The sequence below is a fragment of the Pseudorca crassidens genome, chromosome 12 (genome assembly GCF_039906515.1).
Source record: "Pseudorca crassidens isolate mPseCra1 chromosome 12, mPseCra1.hap1, whole genome shotgun sequence".
NCBI classification, from domain to species: domain Eukaryota; kingdom Metazoa; phylum Chordata; class Mammalia; order Artiodactyla; family Delphinidae; genus Pseudorca; species Pseudorca crassidens.
The window spans coordinates 10,022,080-10,031,922 of NC_090307.1; the positions used below are offsets into that span (position 1 = coordinate 10,022,080).

The window sequence follows — 9,843 nt, forward strand, 5'->3', positions numbered from 1 at the left end:
GTTACCTGACTGACGATACATTTTACCAACTTTCACGGACTTCCCTCAAATTATGTTAATTAACCCATGAGGTTCTTGCCCGTCCTCTTCCAGAAGTCCACGCTCCTCTAAGCATCCCACCCTCATCACCAAAACTGTTAAAAACTATGAAGGGACAGAGATTCTAGTCTACCTGCAGACGAACACACGACGCTGCTGCAGTTCCATGAAAGTCCTCAGGAGACAAGACACTCCTGGGTCAGAGACAGAGGACTTCATTACTCACACCAACAGTCATACCGAAGTATTAGTATTTTATTGTGCCAGTTCTCAGATTCCCAGAGGGTGGAAGGAAGAGGGCCAGGTGACACCTACACACACAGCAGGGTGTGTTACAGAAAAAGAACCCTGAATCGTTTTTAATGGACATTAAGCCTGACTGCCCTTTGCTCCAGAAGAAGACTATTGTTATTTATTTTACTGGTCAGTAAGCATGGCCACATTTTGCTTCAGGAAAAGACACTACCTTGATGTCCCAAGACTGTCTCATTCCTATCAGTTCAGTACGGTACTGAGCAATGCCTTCTCAATAATGCTACCATGTATCCCCATATTCCTCATTTAAGGTAAACTGTCATGCCTCAAATTCTCTATAAAGGTTGGAGTTTCAGTTGGTCATACTCTCTACCATAGGCCCTCATCTCTTGAGATAACAAATTGTAAGGTGATCTGGTTTCAAAATATCTGCCTTACATGATAGTGACTATTAGCAAATGTTATCAGATCCTCTCCGTCTCAAAAAAATGTAAAGTTAAAAATACAAAGAAAGTTTTAGTCAACTGGTAGAAGAAAAAGAAGGAATAAAATACAAAAATACAAATTGTGGCCTTTCTTGTATATTCTTAGCTCTGTCCCAGCTTTTCCATTTAAATACTTCACGTTCTTCTCTTTTACATTTAGAACCGTTCAGTTCTTACTCAGTTCCCAATCCCAACACTTTTTTAGCAATATTTGATCAGAAACACCAAAGGTGCTTCTAGCTTCTTCTAGAAGGCAGTTGAGAGGCCATTAGTATTGTATCAGTCTTGTGGTATTATACACAACCAAAGCATTTTGTCACAATATTTTTTCCGAAACCGTAGTTTTCTCTCAAATAGGAATTTTGGAGTATAAAGTGTTCTCTATTCAATTATTCATAAATATATATTCAGTTTTGAACTTTTAATGAGATTGTATCATATAGTTTATATTTTAATGCAAAAATAAAATGGGAACGTTTGCCAGGAGTACTTCAAAAGAAGTAAACTCAATGTACTGAGTAGAATGAGAAAAATATTCCCCCATCTGTTTCATACCTTTATAATAGGTAGAAACGAATAAGACTGGATAGCAGACCTTGGGAAATATATTGAGGCTGAGATTATCTTAGAAAGATGTATTTGAACTCTGAGTGGAAACTACAATCTGGTGGGACTTCTCCCCTGAGAGAAATGTGTGTTAGCACTGTTACAAAATAGCTTATGGGGAAAAACTGAATAATAAGAAAATCATTTATTTAAATGTTGCCCAGGCTACTTATGTGTTTCAACTGTCTTAACAATTGAATACCAGACATGAAGAAGATAGGGAAAATGTCCCTTTGACTTGGGCGTGTGGTCAGAAAGGAGAAAGGATAGCACTATTGTCTTACCTCTAATCTCATTCCCCCAAATCTTACCATGTATGCAGGCATATCCTCTTGGACGGAGCCTGGCCATTTGGGGGTATGATTCTTTTTATTACTTGCCTAATCCTAGTGAAGAATACAGGTTACATTAAAAAAAGATACTGGCTCTGTAGATTATTTACAGCAGCTGCCAAGCTCTCGACTCAAGGCTAAACTCTGTGTTACTGTGAGAAGTGGATGTTAAGGTGGGAACAGTTATACCAGAGATTTATTGGGGAAACGCCTGTGAAAGGTGAACAGTAAGGATGGACAGTCAAGGGAAACCTCAGACTACCGCTCCTTGAAAAGAAAGAGGGAAGGAAGCGGCGGTTAGAAAGCTTCAGACCACAGCACAGCTCCTGGACAGTCTCTGCCAGGCCTCTGGGGAGCAACCTGAGCAAAGTTTCCCGATGAAAAAGTCCAATGTTGGGAAGGAGTGTCTCCCACCAATCCCCCTGCCATGATCCATTACTGGCTGGGAAGAGGCCAGGCTCCAACTTTAACTGGAGACCATCAGTCAGCTATGTTCCCAGAAGCAGGTTCTTTGAATGAGATTTGAGTGGAGAACCTTCGTGGCCACCACAACCTACGTCAAGAGCTTTCTCCACCCTGCCCTGCTTATTATATTAGAATTAAGCCTCCATTGTGTGATGTTCTGCCCCTCTCTGCTTCTTGATTTCTTGGGATGCCTTTTCTTTGCTATATCTACAGTGAAACAATATGAATCTTAGTCCCTAATCAACTTCCCTATTAGCTACAGAAATCACTCATATGAAGCACTTTGGGATTTTATAAACTTTACACAGAGCATTTTTTAATGGTCATGAAGAAAGTTTGCTTTTTATAGCAATGTTTATGGGACTTCTTCCTTCCGTAACTGTTTCCTACCTCCCCACTTTTAATCATCTCCCTCCAGGCTGGGACTCTATACTCTCCCACCTCAGTTATCTAGAAAACTGTCTCCTCTCAATGGTACAAACCACAAAAGAACCGACAGATGCTCAAATTCAACCCAAAGCCATTATTAAATTATGCTTCTTAGCAAACACTTTTTTTTCTGAGAGGACCTCTGTCACAACTACTAATATAATATACTATCATTCTCAACCAGAGACATGTAACTTGAGAATTTTAATCATAGTAATCATTTTCACTCTGTAAATTGTGTTCAATAGCATGGCTAATTCAAACTCTTATTCAGAGTTTAGACAGTTTCAGGTCTGAGATGCACATGAAAGCAGAGATAAGTGCATTTTCTGTTGCTCATTTCAGCCTTGAAATACTTATTTTACTAATTAAACTCTAAGACCTGTTACTCTATTCCAAACAGCATACATCCTACTCCTTGATGTGGAATATCTGCTGCTGCTATTGCCGTCTCAAACAAGTAACACACAAAAACTAATAACACAATTCAACAGTCCTGTCAGTGCATCAAGGAGGAGAGCAGTGGTCCTCTCTAGCCATCGGAGATTTGTAAAAACTAAGAGTCCTTGACGGCTCTCGGTTGCCTGGCAACCACCTTGCTATGGAAGGAGTGAACCTGTAGCATATTCATGTCTCAGTTGATCTTTGATACAGAAAATCTCTTTCCTGGATGAAGATTTAGAAATCCATAGTTTTTTTTAATCTAAGTGAATTATGATATAAAGTCATGAAAAATAGAGCTTGTCACCTTTTCCTGTTGCTCTTCTTGGTAGACTGAGGGCTGTTATGTTCCTTCCCCTGGAAAGTCAAAATGAGCAGAGTTAGGATGAGACTGCCAGGCAGAGAAAGAGGAAGTCACATGTCCCTTAGCTGCTTCCTGTTTCCTAAACCATAGGTTCTTATTTTTAAGAGGGGAGAGAGGTCAAAGCGCTTGGTGGTGGAAGAGATCTCTCCAGTCCAGAAAGAAATAAGAACCCGGTAGTCAGAGTACTCCACTGTACTCTTAATATCTCAAAGGTAATAAAATAGGGAAGACCGAATATCCTGGAACATTTAATTTAATAATATACCAATCTTCCTCACCTTACAGTGAGGTTATGTCCCAATAACCCCATTCTAAGCTGAAAATATCATAAGTCAAAAATGCATTTAGGGCTTCCCTGGTGGCGCAGTGGTTGAGAGTCCGCCTGCCGATGCAGGGGACGCGGGTTTGTGCCCTGGTCCGGGAAGATCCCACATGCGGCGGAGCGGCTGCGCCCGTGAGCCATGGCCGCTGCGCCTGCGCGTCCGGAGCCTGTGCTCCGCAGCGGGAGAGGCCACAGCAGTGAGAGGCCCGCGTAACGAAAAAAAATAAATTCATTTAATAAAGTTAACCCACCAAACATAATAGTTTAGCCTGGCCTATATGAAATGAGCTCAGTACACCTACATTAGCCTACAGTTGGGCAAAATCACCTAACCCAAAGCCTGTTTTATAATAAAGTGTTGAATAGCTCACATAATGTATTGGATACTGTATGGAAAGTGAAAAGCAGAATGGTTGTCTGAGTACAGAATTGTTCAAGTGTCTCAGCTGTTTACCCTGGTGACTGCGCGGCTGACGGAGCTACCACTGCCCAGCAACAGGAGAGAGGATCGAACCGCATATCACTACCCTGGGAAAGGCTCAAAACTCAAATTTTGAAGTAGTTTCTACTGAATGTGTGTCACTTTCCCATCATCTTAAAGTCAAAAGAACTGTAGGCCAAACCACCATCCTAAGTCAAGGAATGTCTGTATTTAAACAATTAAAGGTCACAGTAGAAAATCCACAGTATGTCCTAAAATGGTAACTATTACACAGGTAGCAATTTCTAGATTAATGTCGATGACTTACTCAAAATTCTTTGTTATTGTAAAAGCAACTTTTCTTCCTTCAGTGTCATTATTAACTCCTCATGTGAGCAAATTTACCATTTGCTTAAAAGAACGTTCAATACAATGAACAATTCCCTTAAAATTGAGACCTAAATCAGAAATAGACTTGCTCATATAGTTAATATACATCAGTGCCTTCATTATTTCTACAGATTCACAGTTTTAAAATGGGAAATTGTTTTTAAAAACTTACTAAGAATGATTAAGAGTAAGTCGCGGGTACAGTATTATTTTCTACTTATGATAATAAAATATCTAATGTCACCATGGTTAAATAATATTTGGACATTTAGCAAATATCTGAATGTATTCATGCTGTTCTGAAGTAATCTTTTTCTAGATATATCTCCCCACTGGTCATGGGGTGAGTGCTGAAAAGGCCGTGGCTGAATACTGTTTATCTCCTGGATACATGGATTTATTTTCAGGCATCTGACTCGAAAGAGTGCAATTTATAAATGTCTACCTCACAGACTATTCTCTAATTTAGCAAATCAAACAGAAAATCTTAGTAAATTATCCACCTACTGAAATAAAATCACATATTCTAGATTATGAGCTCTCATCAGCTAAATATATTTCAAGTACCCTAAATCAGAGAGGAAATGTCCATTTCAGGCACTGGAGGAGTGGGCTTGAGGTGGGGACTGTATTTCAAGCAGCACAAGTGGCGTGAACTGGTGAAGAGGGAGTGACGCTCAGGACTCAAAGTGCTGTATTTTGGGGAAAATAAGCATGTCTAGACCACAATTTCAGACAAGAAGCAACCTAAACTATCATGTGGTTCAACTGTCCACTTTGGAGGCAAGGACATTGAGGGAGTCTAGAATTAAGTAAGGAGCCCAAGGCCATTATAGTTAGTTGTTGACAAAAAGGAATACGATTTCTTTGGAGACAGATTATATGTAGAGGCTTTTCCATCATTCTATTTCTTGATCTGCAAATATTTTTCCCTTAAGTTAAGCATGTATTGCTTTTGTATTAAAAATTGTACTGTTGACAATAAAAGTAGTTTTATTTGTTTTATGTATTGAGAAGCTGAGGTGCAGGTTCAGGTATCATAAAGTAACTGGTATTAACTAAAAAGAAATATTCATGATCCAGAGTTATTGCTTGGTGTTCCAGGTGAGAAAACGTCAGAAAAAAATTAAATTATGGGAGTTTGGCAAAACATTAGTAATAAAGAAAAAAATTCATCACTACTTTTAACCTTTTTTTTTTTTGCTTTTAAAATTTTATTTATTTTATTGACGTATAGTTGATTTACAATGTTGTGTTAGTTTCTGGTGTACAGCAAAGTGATTCGGTTATACATGTGTATGTGTAACTACTTTTAATCTTTGTTTTTGTTTTTTGTTTTTTGTTTTTTTCTTGCGATACACGGGCCTCTCACTGTTGTGGCCTCTCCCGTTGCAGAGCATAGGCTCCGGACGCACAGGCTCAGCGGCCGTGGCTCACGGGCCCAGCCGCTCCGCGGCATGTGGGATCTTCCCGGACTGGGGCACGAACCCGTGTACCCTGCATTGGCAGGCAGACTCTCAACCACTGCGCCACCAGGGAAGCCCACTACTTCTAATCTTAATGAGCATATTTTGTCAATAAAATTTGAGGTACAGTAGTTACATAGAATTATACATAATATAATTACGCGTATATGTATATGCACAGTGAACATAATTTCAGGTAAACAGTGTAACAGTTGAAGATAACAATTTGTTTATCTAAGCAATATCACAGATTTTGGTAAACACAACGTTAGAATCTGGCTAATAAACCAATACATCAATAGAAGTTAAATATATCATAAAGCTTTATTCAAGAGTACTTGGATTGGAAGCAAACAGCAGTAGACTTTTACAAAAATCCATATGCACTCAAAGATAGGCTTGTTACTTCATCTTATAGCTGATGTTAATTAAGTGCCAATTACTCTGTTTATTCCCATTTAAACAGAGATTTCATCAAATACTGATTTATGCCACCTGCAGCCTCAATCAGGCACCCTTCTGACTGATTCATAAGAAGTGAGCCAGGAACATAACAAAGGTTAAACATAACCAGCCTCACATAGAAAGGCCACAAGAAACAAATGTGTCCTTAGCTTTATTATTAAAATTAACATTAATGTTTAATCTATTTAACTGATGTCTAATTCATTGAAGTTAATCTAATAAAAGATGTAGCCATGGAAAAGTCTTTAATATACACATCAGAATGATGCAGTCAGTGACACCATCAGTGCTTAAGACTAGGGTCATTCTTAAATTACTCTGATGCTGTATTATTTGAAAGTAGTGATAATTCATGTACACTACTTCTCTCCAGGCACAATTATCTTCTCTCTGTGCACAATTTATCTAGGAGAAATTTTAAAAATTTAGCCTAACACATTCTAATTATTAAGTTATTAAGGTATCAGAAAACAACCTGAAGAACAGATTAGATCTGTTTACATTATCTATATACTAATAAAAAGGTTCTCTATTTCATGGATACTTCCATTATATCAAGAAATATTTACATGTTTTTTAAAAAAGCATTTGTTTGATAAAATATATTTCATTCTTTCTCCCCCAATTTCTTCAAGTCTCCAGAATCTCACTTAACAAGATTTCTCTCACTAACCAGATATAAAATAACACTTGATTCCACCAAAAAGTATTGAATAAGTGTCTGTAGATACGTTAATATCTTTAAATTATCACATGACACTCAGGGGCTTTACTGTAGTATCCTAAAGTTGTTCCAAGGCTTTTGAGAGGAAAACCTGCCATGAATGAAACAGGATGGCAATTCTGTAACTTCATAATTTATGTGAAAACCTGAGTTTGTCAGGTATAACAAAAGTTATGACAAATGGTTCAGTTCAACCTGTGAGGAACTGCCAGGTACCACCTCTCTTGATCTACACTTTTAAATCATTTTATCTTACGAAAGTAATGAGTTGGACTTTGCTCTTTTATATTTTCTACCTGTTTCTGTTTTTTTCTTTTTTTTAAATGAGTCTCTTGGTTATGATTCCTCCCATAAACTAAAGGTGATGCATTTAAAACTTTCCTTTCCATTTCCTGGGAACTCCAGTGTGGGTTTTTCTTTCTAGGATTCCCCGGTTTGGGCAACTTCAGTGTGTGAAAACCTCAAGTTCATGCTTTTGCACAGCAGAAAATCACTGAAATTGTCATACTTTGCAATGCCTCACTCAATTTCAGGTACAGGTCTTTTGGGTTTGGGGGCAAGGGCCTGTATGTGTGGAAGTGTGTAGTTACAGTGATATATATTTTTGATAGATGGGGTGAAAGCTTCAACTTTATTAACATTCAGTTTAAAAAGCTTTACACCCATGATATAATAAGATACAGGAGTGCTGTTTCTTAAAGAAGTTACCTTTGGGGGTTCTTCTATGAAAAGACACAGGTTTCCTTCTCAGAAAGGTTTCTGCTGGGCTTCCCTGATGACGTAGTGGTTAAGAATCTGCCCGCCAATGCAGGCGACACGGGTTTGAGCCCTGGTCCGGGAAGATCCCACATGCTGCGGAGCAACTAAGCCCGTGCGCCACAACTACTGAGCCTGTGCTCTAGAGCACGCGAGCCACAACTACTGAGGCCGTGTGCTACAACTACTGAAGCCCGTGCGCCCAGAGCCTGTGATCCACAATAAGAGAAGCCATTGCAATAAGAAGTCCGCGCAACACAGCGAAGAGCAGCGCCCGCTCGCCTCAACTAGAGAAAGCCCGCACGCAGCAACGAAGGCCCAATGCAGCCAAAAATAAATAAATTTTAAAAAATAAATAAAATAAATAAAATTGTCGTGAAAACAAGAAAGAAAGCAAGCTTCTCTGCTATCTGGAGGGTGTAACAGATGGTGTCCAGGATGTCTTACACAGTGAGCAGATCCATCAGTGGCTCCAAGTGGACAGGCGGGATCAGCCAGTGCACAGTGCCCCTAGCTGTGAAGTTAGCCGTCGTCCAGATAGCCTCCTTCTGGCCATTAAACTTTCCACTTTTCAGCAGAGCCGCCAAGGGAGCATCATGCCACAAGCAACCAGCTGCTGGAGGAGCTGGTAGGGTCCCGGCTGCCTCCTCTGGATGGAGGACATGGGCCCTATCCATGCTGCGGGGGCACGCTCAGCATGCCTGTGTCAATGCCACCTGGGTCTGTGGCCTGCTCCAGGGACGATGACCCCTCAGTGTGGAGAGAGGGGGTTAAGACATTGAGTTCTGAGCTGGACAAGAGCTGGACCAGACTGGGCGGGACCCCTGCGTCCATCACGAGGCTGATGCACTTGCTGCAGCCCTCGCTGAGGTAGGACAGGGCTCAGTGGGTGTCCGAGAGAACCTCGCTGTCCTGGAGGTGCAGGAGGTAGGAGAGGATGGGCCACATCTACTTCACTGCTTTTTCTGAGAGCAGGGGCTCCTGTTTCAGCACGGGTTGGCCAAGGTCCACGTGATGTTCCGTAGCATTGAGACTGGTCTGGTTGATGACACTAGGGCCAGCAGGTGTGGGATGGCATTGCTCCAGATGATGTCTCAACTGTGGGCCGTCACCTGCTCTGTTACCAAGAGCCCCCCCTGCCTGTTCACACACAGTTACGAGAGGAAGGCAAGAGCTCAGTCAAGGGCTGGATGCCCCCGCCCTTCCCCAGTGGCTGGCTAGGGTCTGCTCCCAAGTCCCTGAAGCAAAATGGGTCAGAGCCCAGGCTGCCTCTAGCTATGAACAGTGGTGATGTCTTCAGGAACTCCACCAGCCTGGGAACGAGCCCGGCTTCAACAATCAGTTTTAGAGGAGCGCTCTTTTCCTGGCCCCCTGGGCAGCCGAGAAATATAGGTCTGGATCTGAGGTATTCACACCATTGATTACTCATGAAAGGTGAGGCTGGTCAATTTGGTCAGCTTTTCAGATGCTGGGCTGGGGAAAGGCTGGTGATCTTCCTTCTCTTTAAGGCCTGCCCATTCTTCTCCACCTTCCAGAGCCCTAGGCTGACTGCCATCCTCTGTTGCCCCCTTAGAGATGCATCTTTGCCTGGGCCATAAATTCTCTCAGGCTCTCTTCTGGAGCTTCTGAAGTTGGCATATTGACTAGAAGAAGTAAACCACCTGTCAGGGAGCCACTGTGACTAATGAGATAGAAAGAAAGCAATATTCAAAGCCCAAAGCCAACTTCCAATTCATTAACTGAATAGAACACACAACTTGATATCACCTACAAAGTTATTTAACTTTCTTAGGTGTCAGTTCTTTCATCTGTAGATTAGTAGTGATAATACTTGACTTTTCTAAAATCCAAAGCTATTTTGAAAGAAGAAAATTATTAGTATA

The 9,843-nt window shown here is 40.9% G+C and overlaps 1 pseudogene; it reads right to left on the reverse strand.

The window, feature by feature from the left end:
* Positions 1 to 8,386: 8,386 nt before the first annotated feature.
* On the reverse strand, positions 8,387 to 9,598 carry LOC137204086 (importin subunit alpha-8-like; annotated as a pseudogene).
* Between the last annotated feature and the right edge of the window lie 245 nt (positions 9,599 to 9,843).